Source organism: Ochotona curzoniae, unplaced genomic scaffold, assembly GCF_017591425.1.
Source record: "Ochotona curzoniae isolate NIBS_2020 unplaced genomic scaffold, NIBS_Ocur_1.0 contig_2754, whole genome shotgun sequence".
In the NCBI taxonomy this organism is placed as follows: domain Eukaryota; kingdom Metazoa; phylum Chordata; class Mammalia; order Lagomorpha; family Ochotonidae; genus Ochotona; species Ochotona curzoniae.
In genome coordinates, this window is record NW_024465582.1 from 24,559,246 (window position 1) to 24,571,250 (window position 12,005).

Genomic DNA, 12,005 nt, shown 5'->3' on the forward strand with positions numbered 1-12,005 from the left:
CGTTAGAATATCCTAACAAAGCATTTAAAGAAGTTTTGGAGGAATGCTACATTAATTACTTCTACCCATCACCTTATATCCTCCATCTGTCAAGCAAATTGCTATCACCTGACTATGAAGCAAATAATTCCGAAAACAATTCATTTGCCACGCAGGACAGTGACAGAGACATGTTCCATCACACACATACACACTGCCGTACTCCCAGCACACAGTATACTGAAGGACCAGCACAATGGCTCAACCTGAAAATGCTGGCATCTCATATGGGTGCCTATTCATGTTCTGGCTGCTCTGATTCTGAAGCCTTGGGACCCTGCATCCAAGTGGGAGATCTTAAAGAAGCTTCTGGCTTTGCATCAGCTCAGCTCTGGCCATTTGGGCCATTTAGAGAAAGAAACCAATGGATGGTTTCTCTGTGTCCTTCTCTGTAAATCTGCCTTTACAAGAAAAATAAATAAATTTTTTGAAAATATATTTACTGAGAATCTGTTTAAGGAGCTGAACTAATCACGTAAGGACATATCATTAACCAAAACAAAATACCAAGATACCTAACCAATGAATATTTGCTGACCTAGTAAAAGTAGACCAGCGACCTCTTTACTAAGAAGATCAACTAAATCTGGAATAGAGAAGTGGTGGTACCATATGACCACAAGAAAGCAAAAGGCATGGAAATTAAGACTCCAAATACAATTGGGAACTAACAATTTTTTTAATGCCTCTACTCTTCAGTGGTCAGAAAAAAAAATTTTAGTGACCTGCCACTTGCATGCCAATTGAACTGATCTAAAATCCTAGTGCATCTTTCTTTCATTGCTATAATCTGGGTGGTAGCAGGTACATATTTAGTAAGTACCATAGAAAGGAGGTGACAGCTAATGCAAAGCCTGTTTTTAAACTCTGTCATGGTAATTTGCTTCCCATCTAAGCACAGGAAGTTTAACATTTGCAAACTTACATGCAATCCTGACTCATAATTTGCAAAATATGGCATGGTGCTTTCTATCTTTATGCCTTTTTTTTAAAAAAAAGATCCATTTATTTTTATTGGTAAGGGGAGAGATAAAGATCTTCCATCTGCTGGTTTACTCCCCAAATGATCACAATGGCCCAAGCTGAGCTGAGCCAAAGCCAGGAGCTTCTTCTGGGTGTCACATGCAGGTGCAAGGTCCCAAGGCTCTGGGTCATTCTCAACTGCTTTCCCAGGCTATACGTGGGAAGTGGAGCAGTTGGGATTAGAACCAGAGCCCATAAGAGATGGCAGGCAGGGGATTAACCAGTTGAGCCATTACACCAGCTCCCTCTTTTCTTGTTTTCTCTGCCCTCTAAGACCTTTCCTACACTCCCTTCCCCTTCTTGTCTCTCATTTCTTCAACTGATGAATGAACAAACACATGAATGAATGGGGCCTGAGAGCTGCTACAGGCGGATGACAGCCAGAAAAGCTGAGGGAGGAAGCTGGGTGTTTACAAAAATGGCTTTAGGTGTCACCAGTTCTCTAAAGCAGTCTCGTGTTATTTCTAAAAACAAAGACGGACAGGACAGTTAAGCCCAAATCGCAGGCTTTCTCGACCAACTCTTGGAATACAATAACCATTCTGTTTCACAAATACATAAAAAACCCACTTGGCTCAGTTTCTTCAACAGATTATTCTCATTTCAATTGAGCTCCTTTGTAAAAAGGGCCCATCTGTAAATTGGCAGCTGGGGGCTGTCCAAGTAAGCAAGAAACATCCAAAGAGAAAACACTTGAATCAAAATTTCAAAGTAAAAACAAAAAAGTTGTATTTAAACAATCAAACCATTAAAATATTTGTGTATCTTAAAAATTCAATGACAAAAGAATATTGTGGTGAAGTGAACAAAGATTTGGGTTTAAGACAACAGTCATGTCTTGCATAACTTATCAGTTTAATACCGTGGGCCTTAGGGTCTTCATTTACCAAAGAGCTAATGCAATAATGCTGTTTTTCCCAGAACAATCAAGAGAAGTATTTGATATAATGCATATGGATCATACTTTCTGCTATACTTATCTACACCTTTCAGAGCTTCCTCTGTGCTCTCGTAGTACCCTTCACATTTTCCCAATAACTTTTACTGAATTACATAATCATGTATTGCATGCAGGTGACTTAAACTAAAAGCAGCTTTTACTTATCCCTACTTCCTTGCACAGTACTAAGTTCACAGTATGTGCAAAAAATAAATCATTTGCGACAATGAACACAGATTTTTGTTGTTGTTGTTGTTGTTAAAGAAACTCTGAAATTTAAAAACTGCTCAAGAATACTTACCATTCCAAACACAGGTATTTTTGATCTTTGGAAAAGCCTCTGGACAAAGGACAGTCTTGTTGACAAATAGTGCCAGGAAAACTGCATCTTAACACTCAGAAGAATGAAACAAGACCCTTAAATTACACCTCACACAAAACCAACGCAAAATGGATCAGGGACTTGATACCATCAAATTACTAGAGAAAACATTGGGGGGAAACTCTGCAAGACATTGGCATAGGCAGAGACTTCTTGGAAAAGACCCCAGAAGCACAGGCAATTAAAGCAAAAACAGACAAATGAGATTACATCAAGCTAAAGAAGCTTCTATATCGCAAAGGAAACCCTCAAAAAAGTAAAGAGCCAGCCAATGGTGTAAGAAAAGATATTTGCAAACTATGTAACTTGTAAAGGATTAATATCCAGACACTCAACAACAAAACAAACAATGCAGCGAAGAAATAGGAAAAGGGGACCTGGCACTGTAGCCTAGTGGCTAAAGTCCTCACCTTTCATGCCCTGGGATACCATATGGTCACTGGTCCATGTCCTGGCTCCTCCATTTCCCATTCAGCTCCCTACTTGTGGCCTGGGAAAGCAGTAAAGGACAGCCCTAAGCCTTGGGAGCTTACACTCACATGGGACACCTGGAAGAAGCTCTGGCTTCAGATTCGCTCAGCTCTGGCCATTGGGGCCACTTGGGGAGTGAACCAGCAGATAGATGATCTTTCTAACTCTCCTTCTGTTTGTATATCTACCTTAAGGCAAAGGATGTGATGGAGCATTTCTCCAAGGATGGCCAAGAGTCGTAAGAAAAAAATGCTAGCCATCAGGGAAATGCAAATTACAACCACAGTGAGGTTTTACCTCATCCAAATGGGAATGGCCATCATACAGAAATCAGAAAATAAACGCTGGTGAGGACACCGGGCAAAAGGAACCCTAATCAGCTGCTGTTGGGAAGACAATCTGGAGACTCCTCAGAAATCTCAAAATGGATCTATCATGTGACCCAGCCACCCCAATCCATGTGATTTACCCAAGGAAACTGAACATAGATGAGAATTATTTGTGGTTTCGTGTTTATAGCAGCTCAATTCACAATTGCCAAAGATATGAAAAAGCTCATGCCTATTGTGGATGATTGGATAAAGAAAATGTGGTGACTAATCACTATAGACTGCAACTCAGCCACAAAGGAGAATAAAATGCTGTTTTTTGGCAACAAAATGGTGCAACTAGAAATCATGTTGCATAGTCAATAAGCCAACCACCAAAATGCAAATATCCTATGCTTACCCTGATCTAACTTATACAGAGAGCATCAAAAACTGTAATCTGAAAAAAATGAACATTTTAAGATGTGATTTTTGTTTATAGCCTCTGTTTACAGTGAACAGTGACTTATTTTTCTCTGCTTGTTATTTGTTGAATATTTTACCTAAGAGAGTGTTAAGCTTGTAATTATTAAATGAACTGAAAGTACATTACTTGAGAAATTTTTAAAGATTAAAAAAAATTATTGGAAAGGCATCATACAGAGAGAAGGAGAGACAGAGAGAAAGATTTTCCATCTGCTGGTTCACTTCCCAAAGTGGCTGCAACAGCCAAAGCTGAGCCGATTCTGAAGACAGGAGCCAGGAGCTTCTTCTGGGTCTCCTACGCAGGTGCAGGGTCCTAAGGCTTTGGGGCATCCTCTACTGCTTTCCCAGGCCAGAAGCAAAGAACTGGATGGGAAATGGGCAACCGGCACATAAACTGGTATCCTTATGGGATCCTGGTCAATGCAAGGTGAGGATTTAGTCACTAGGCTGTCACGCTGGGGATGTCACTGGAGAAATTTCAAACAGTAAAAAATAAAGGATAATGATGGTGGAGGAACATGGGCAGGGGAGGGGGCTGGTGGAAAGTACCACTTTGCTCCTCAATCTGTGCAGTAAAATGTATGCAATTGGTTCCTTTTATGTGATTTTTTTTTAAAGAAAAAGTCCCTTTTGCCAGTTTGTAAATAGGCAAGCATATAAGCATATCCACAAATAGGACATTTTCTCTGGAAGTCTTGGTTCCTCATCAAGGCTTACATTTAGCTTATTTTACATATCGTTATCCTTTTGGACAAAATTCTCCTTAGCACAGGAAAAGCACCTGAATAAAGGCTGTAAGAGGAAGCCAGTCCATCTCCTGGGCAACCTTGTGGCACAAAGGAAACATTCAGCTTACATATATTTCATAACCCCAAGGCAAGAACTAGTAGTGGAACTACCATATCTAGCCCAAAACATTGCCCTATATTTTGGCTTCCATTTACTTTTTGAATTTTATCATTTACCCAGTGAGGAATCCAATTATTTGTTTTCATTGATATGAAAGGCATAAAGGCACAGAGACCTCAAAAACCGAGACAGAGAAATCCACTGGCCCACTCTGGCAAAAACCTGCAACAATCAGGGCTGTACCAGGCCAAACAGGGGCCCAGAGCACAATCTCAGTCACTCGCTTGGATGGCAGGCCCCTAAGAACTGGAGCCATTAACTGCTGTCTCCCAGCGATGTGCATTCGCAGGAAGCTGCAATCAGAAGAGGAGCCAGGACTCAACATAAAGATTGCCATCTGGTATGCACACATCCCCACAGGCATCTCCAACACTGCGTCAAACGCTGGCTCTTTGGTTTCCATTTTTTAAACTCAAATACCAGCTTTTCCATTTCACATACACACATAACTAGAAACGCACACCCAACTTTCACACATTTATAATAAAATCCAGAAGCTAATACTACCAAATGTTGTTCAATTCCAAAAGGACATGATTGTATTGGTGAGCTGTTCAAAATGCCATCAATCACAGTAAAATTTTGTGTAGTATGTAAACTCCAAAGTTCTTCTGAATGCAAAAAAAAAAAAAATGGGTTTAAGTTAAAAAGATCACTTTATATTTCCTCTAATCACCTTTAACCTGGGCACCTTGTTACAGAACATGGATATTTTTGTAAGTCATTTATTGTGTTGCACTTAACAGGTGTAACCAACAGCACAACACAAAATATATTAGTTTGAGCTTGAGGTGCAGGGAAAGAAGGGCTATATAAAATCTACTTTGGGTTTGTCAGTTATCATTTAGAGGATAATGCCCCAGGGCAGGCATACTGGCACCTGTACCCGGGTACCCACTGGTATTCATGTGCAGGGATGAGCTGAAGGGCTACCTCCAGGCAAGAGAACGTGAATTCCAAAACACACGTGGACGGCTCACACACACTGCACCTTAAAGGATACTTGCAAGGAAGCTAAGAGGTAACTCACAACAGGAAAAAACATTAACCCCAACGCATTAAAAAGTACAACAACCCCTCTCAGTTTGGCTTCTCTTTCACATGCAAGCTCACTGAAACAAGGGACAAACATGACAGGATGTTTAAAAAAGAAGAGCAAAAACATCGAAGGACATGTAATTATTTCAGAAACGCTAGGAAGACTGAGGAAGGTTCAGTGCTACCCTGTTTGCTGCAATTCAAAGGTGAGTTAAAACCAACTTGGGGATTACTAGCTTTCAGATCTCTGAAAGCTTTCTAATACCAGGATTTTCAGCATTGCAATTTAACGACAACCCTGCTGTTGGCCTTTCCTGACCTGTTGTGAAGTAAATCAAGCAAACTAATGTGGGCTAACAAGTCTTTTTCACACTGTTCGATCACCCTGTCTCTCTTTTCTCCCAAGACACTGCTTTTCTCCCACTCTGTCTGGTCATCTGCCGCCAAAGCACACAAAATGGCCACTGTAACCCTGCATCACTGCTCATTAGATCACAGGTTAGTCAAGTGGAACTGCCCAGGCTTCCCAAAGGAGAGCTATACTTCAAAAATCTGTCCATGTCAAATGAAGAAAAAAAACCCTGAGCATAGGGTCACCCAGATCAATGATCAAAAGAAACTGAGAAAGAAGGGGGTGGGGGTGTAGAGAGCACACCCTCCCTTTTTTGTTTAAAACACACACAGGTCTGATTGATTAGAAGGAAAAGAGAGACGGGATGGGACAGATTTTCTACTTCTTAGGCCGTTTTCATTTTTGAAATAACTAATTTGTTTTCATCAGTTCTTGTTGGGTTGGTTGTTAAACCTGGGACTTAGGAAAACTTCTGGAAGAATCCTTAAAATTTTCTCAAAGGAAAAAAAAGCTGTAGGAAAATTCCAATCTTTAAAACAATTGGAGGTTATCCCAAAATACTTAAGAGCAATGTAAGTCACACACACACACACACACACACACACACACACACACACACACACACACACCATTTGGGAAGCTAGAAAATTCTGTTGAAATCTGAAAGAAAGAAGGGATGTGACATAATTCCAAAATTACCCCGGGAACCTCTTGGACCTCCCCCGAGAGGAAACGAGCCTGTCAGTCATGTCAGGAGACACACAAGCAACCGACTGGCTGAGAAGAACAGGTTTCTGCAAAGCCAAGGAAATCTTCAGGCAGGCCCACGTGTCGTTCAGTCATCCCCCTCATGTTTCTGCTTTCCAAAGTAGAATGTTCATTTGCATTATTTTTTTTTCAAGACAGCTCATTTAATGGTAATGAACACTTGAAATACCAAAAATCAAGATAGAATGATATATCTGGAACATCTTATAAGAATAAGACTTGGCATCAAACTTTCCAAACTACCAAACTTTACTTGGGAAAAGTTACCAGAAGATTAGATTTTTTCAGTTTCTTCACAATTAAAGAGGACCATATTTTATCTGTTGATGATTTTTAAGGCTTCTGATAAATATTCAAAATGTGAATGAAAGCAAAATAAATTGTTTATAATACAATCTAACAAAAATATTGTAAGGGATGTATGAGGTCTCCATTGCTCATTTGCTCTTCCTTAAACTACTGTGTGTGGGTATTTGGGATTTATTCCTTAAGCACTCTCAAAAGTACATAAACCTACTGTGCCTAATTTGGATTTATTTTTCCTGTTTCAGTGCTGGGCATTTAACACGCACTCCCATGGCACTTTATACCTGGTACTGTTTAAGGTACCTTATGGAACATTAACTCACTTAATCCTCTTAACAAACCTAGTAGAAGGAGGAGGAAAGCGGGGAGCCCCAGTTCCTATTGCTAGGGCACTTTCTATCAGCTCAATCCTTATTGAATTGCCACAATTCCCTCCGAGGTAGGTCCTAAGGTTACTCCCATTTTACAGATGAGGAAACAGATCTTGGCTTTTGCCCTGTATTTCTCAGCTGGTCAACAGTGGGAAGGAATTAAATTCAGAAGGATTTAAACTCAGAGGGCCTCACAGTTTTATTCCCTGTCGCCTGCAAACCCCAAGTGCCAACTTAAATATCCATCAAGTTAAAGATGCATACAGCCTATGACCCAGAAGATCCAACTTCACATATGTACACTTGAGAAACGGTTTCATACAGGCACCGGGAAATATGTAGAAAGATACCCAACAGATTCATGATCCCAGAAATCCAGAAGCAGTCTAAACTTTATCAATAAGGGAATGAATAAATCATGCCAAAGTCATGTTGTGAAACACAGTATATCAGTGAAAACATGCTTGATTTATATGCATCCTATGCAAAAAATAATAATGAAAAAGTAAATGCTATGAGATACCTTTTATACAAATTTTTATCACAGAAACCATTGTTGTGTAGTATTTCAAGGTGCATGCATAGGTAGGTCAACTGTAAAACTGAATGCTGGGGAAGATCAAAACCAAGCTGAAGACACAATCTGCTTCTTAAACAAGGACAGTAAATACCACAAAGGGGAGAGGAAAGACAGAACCTGTAACAATATCTTTAATTTTTTTTCCTTTGAAGATCCAAAACTATGTGGTAAAATGTTAATATTTGCTAAATCTGTCTGAACAATGTGTTTGGGGAGGGCAGGGTAGAGGGCTTGCCCACTATACTGTTTATTAGTATGCTTGAAATTTTTCAAAATAAAATCCATTTACACAGGGGTAGGCAGTTGGCTTAGTAGCTACAGCACCAGTTAAAATGCCCATTTCCCATAGTAGAGTGGGCTCAAGATGTAGCAGGGCTCCTGACTCTTGCCTTCCTGCAGGTAGCAGCAATGGCACAATTTATCTGGTTCCTGACGCCGTGTGCATTCAGTTCCTAGCTCTGTCCAAACAAAAAGTCTACACAACAAAGCAGTGTATAGTCATTTCATTGTAGAACTTCCTTCAGTCACAATGGATTCTTAATTCTAGCAAGATTAGAGGTCCTGATTTCTCAAAGTCCCCTCTCATCATCTGACTTGGTAAACTGCCTAAAACTCACACCACGCTCCTAAGTTAGAGATTAAATTCTTACAAGAAACTTTGTTAAAATGATCTGTTTCTCAGAAGCACCAAATTGAAGACAGTTTCATTAATTAATATATAATCCACATTACATTATGTTGTTAAGCAAGATTTATTGTTTCCAACCTTTTTGACATTAAAAGTCTGCTAATGAAGGTAGCTAGAGAGATGTAAATTAAAACGCATCAGGACACATGAGTACAAATGGTATGGTTTTGTACCTTTAAAAATTATACATGTTTTTAATAATTCAGATTATTAATGAAAAATATGGAATGGGTTTTTAAAGATTTTGAAGTAGTTCATGGAGATCCAAATTAAATGACATATACTTCACAAAATATTTACTAATTGACAGTGGATTAATCTCATGATCCTTTACAAACAGACATACTTGTGGACAAATTAACTTGGAAAAGAGTTGTTATTTTTGAAATATCCCAGTGCGGTCCTGGCACTGTGTCCTATTGGCTAAAGTCCTTACCTTGCATGCACCCAGATCCCATATGGGCAATGGTTCATGTCCTTCTGGCCCCACTACCCACCCCGCTCCCTGCTTGTGACCTGGGAAAGCAGTCAAGGATGGCCCAGTGCCTTGGGATACTATACCCACATGGGAGACCCCAGAAGAAGTTCCTGGCTCCTGGATTCAGATTGGTTCAGCTCTGGCCATTAGGGCCACTTGGGGAGTGAATCAGCAGACAGAGGATCTTTCTGTCTCTCCTTCTCTCTGTAAATCTGACTTTCCAACAAAAATAGATAAATAAAGCTTTTTTAAAAAAAATCCAATGAAAGTAAATCCTGGATTACATGCCTATCTCTTACTTTAGTATCTTAAAAATACGATATAACTTCTAATAGAACACTTTTTTTGGTTAAGCATTACTATGGCTAAAGAACCATGAAACAATTCTACACTAATCAGAGTACAAGTAAGACAAATTTCTTAAAGTACTGGATTATTGTATTCCATTTAAGCAATATTCTAACTTTTTGAGAGAGACAGAGTCAGAGATATACCCTTTACTAATTCACTCCTCACATGCCAAATGCCCACAATGGCTAGGGCGGGGCTAGACTGAAGCCATGAGCCAAGAACTCAGCCTGAATCTTCCACATGGGTGGCAGAAACTCAACCACTTCTGCCAACACTGCTCTCTCCCTGGCCCTGCAGTGCTGGTAAGTTGGAATCAGGAGCTGGGACAAGGGTAGCTTAACAGCCTCAGCACCTCCCCCTGTATTGGATTTTGAAGAAACAAAACTACAAGACCATAGATTGGAAGTGAGCATTTTTACCAAAACTCAATGTCTAGGACTCCATGTGACATTCTTCCAGATGCCACAAAATTCCACTCCATGCCTTCTACACCTACACAGTGGGGAACTAATGTTATAAACAATTCAGGAGTTACTGTAACATTCAGAATCAAAAGACAGATTGCATTTTTCTGGAGTAGAGAACTGTGCTAATAGGAGTATGAGAGATATGATAAATTAATAAAAAAGAAACAGGTTTTGGTAAAGGTAAGAGAGATAGGCACATCACACTCAAGGAATTAATAGTAACAGGTCATTTACTGAAGCACACAGATGACTTTATGTCTTTATGACACTATGACTTTGTCTGTTTTCCCTTGTATCACTTGAAAGGATCTATTTTTTATTAATACAAAAGTACTTGAAAAGTCAATGATAAGAAAAAAAATGAAAAAGATATCCAAACTTAAGTTTAAAGAAAATTCACGAAATTTACTGCAATATGGGAAATCAGTAGTGTTTCCATTGCCCAAAACAAGCAATTCAACTATTTCAATTTTATAAGTTTGATAAGCAACTGTTTAAACAACTTTTAGAAATGAGTAAGATATAAATCTTCTTACAAGACAAAAAGTTTTTTTTTAATTGTGTTTTCACATTTTGGGATATTGGAGCATTTGTATGGGCAAAATAATGTACTTTCACATAATTACAATAACAGTAATGATGGTACTATTCAGAACACGGAAATTATACTTTTATCTTGAGATCTTTTTGACCTCTTTTTCAGGATCCCTCTAATGATTACTCACACTTTAGTGCAATATACTGAAGCATGATGAGAGAATATCTTTCTTTTATAGCACAGCTAACAATTGTAATTCTTCAACCAGCTGTTCTCCAAGGATTGCTCTGCCAAGCTCTTATTTTCATTTTGCTATTTCTTTGTTCTCCTTGTCTAAACTATACACAAGTTATACAGATTTTCCACTCTGCTCCCTTCCAATAAAGACTTGTCTTGGCTTGACAAATTATTAGTCATAACCACAGTCTAAAAATAAATAACATAAATTTTACATGTTAAAAATTGTATCACTCTAGGCAGCCCTCAAATCATTTCACAGTTCATACATAAGCCTTCTTCCCGTAAGGTTCAACTGATTGGACTTCTCACTGAAGGCAATTCAGCAATTTGGAGAACTACTCACCATCTAAACCTAAAAATCCTACAGTCCACAACTGTATTTCAGGTAAGGCACAACCTAAACCCCATCTATACAGTGCCGTCAGCACAGGTGAATTTAGGTACATGAACATGGTGATTTAGAAGCTTAAATAAAACCAAATGAGCCCCTCCATCCCAATCGAGAATACTTACAATTTTTATGCCAAAAACTTACTTATGTAAGGCTTATATCTTGGAATTTCTAGTAAAGAAGGTAATTCCTACTTTAGTATTAGATACTGTGATATCAAGCACAGCAAAGACCATAAGAAGTAGGCCCAGTCAAGAGAAAACTAGATGGTAGCTTCAAAATGAGATGCCACATTTCTTCTCTACAGCCCCATGGGTTATCTTCTTGCTACTCAAAATCTGCAAGGTCTCTTCTTTCACATTATTATTTATTTAACAAATAATAGTTTATTTTTCAAAGACACATAATCCAAATGGGTGTGTGAATATTTAAACAACAAAGTTGTGTGGATAAATCTAGAATTGTACCTAAGAGACTCTGCTAACTAAACAGGTAAACTAAAGGAATAGGTCCCATCAGCAGTTTGCAAGTGTCCATTAGTTTATTTCTATGCACAAGTATCTACAGTGAAAGAATGAGCACTTCTAAAATGCTATGGGTCTACTATACATACCATTTAACACATTTAGTACACTGCTTTCATTACACACCTGTGTAATTAATTCATAGGTAAAGAAAAAAATGGCAAGAAGAAAATGCCTCTTTTTAAGCAGCATAGTATTCTATTCATCTCAAAAGATGAAAGTAGGTATCATTCATTACATGTTTTTTGTTCCTGGAGGAAGAAGGCCAGAAATATGTGATTTTCCTAACTGGCCTAACACAGCAGAGCTTCCGTGCCAGAAACGAGCTGGTTTTCTTCTCTGCTTTTTCCAAGCT

The 12,005-nt window shown here is 38.8% G+C and overlaps 1 protein-coding gene across 2 annotated transcripts in view; it reads right to left on the reverse strand.

Moving 5' to 3' along the window:
* The window catches only part of ARL15 (ADP ribosylation factor like GTPase 15), a 399,440-nt gene that overhangs the window by 195,478 nt on the left and 191,957 nt on the right, over window positions 1-12,005 (reverse strand). The window lies entirely within an intron of this gene.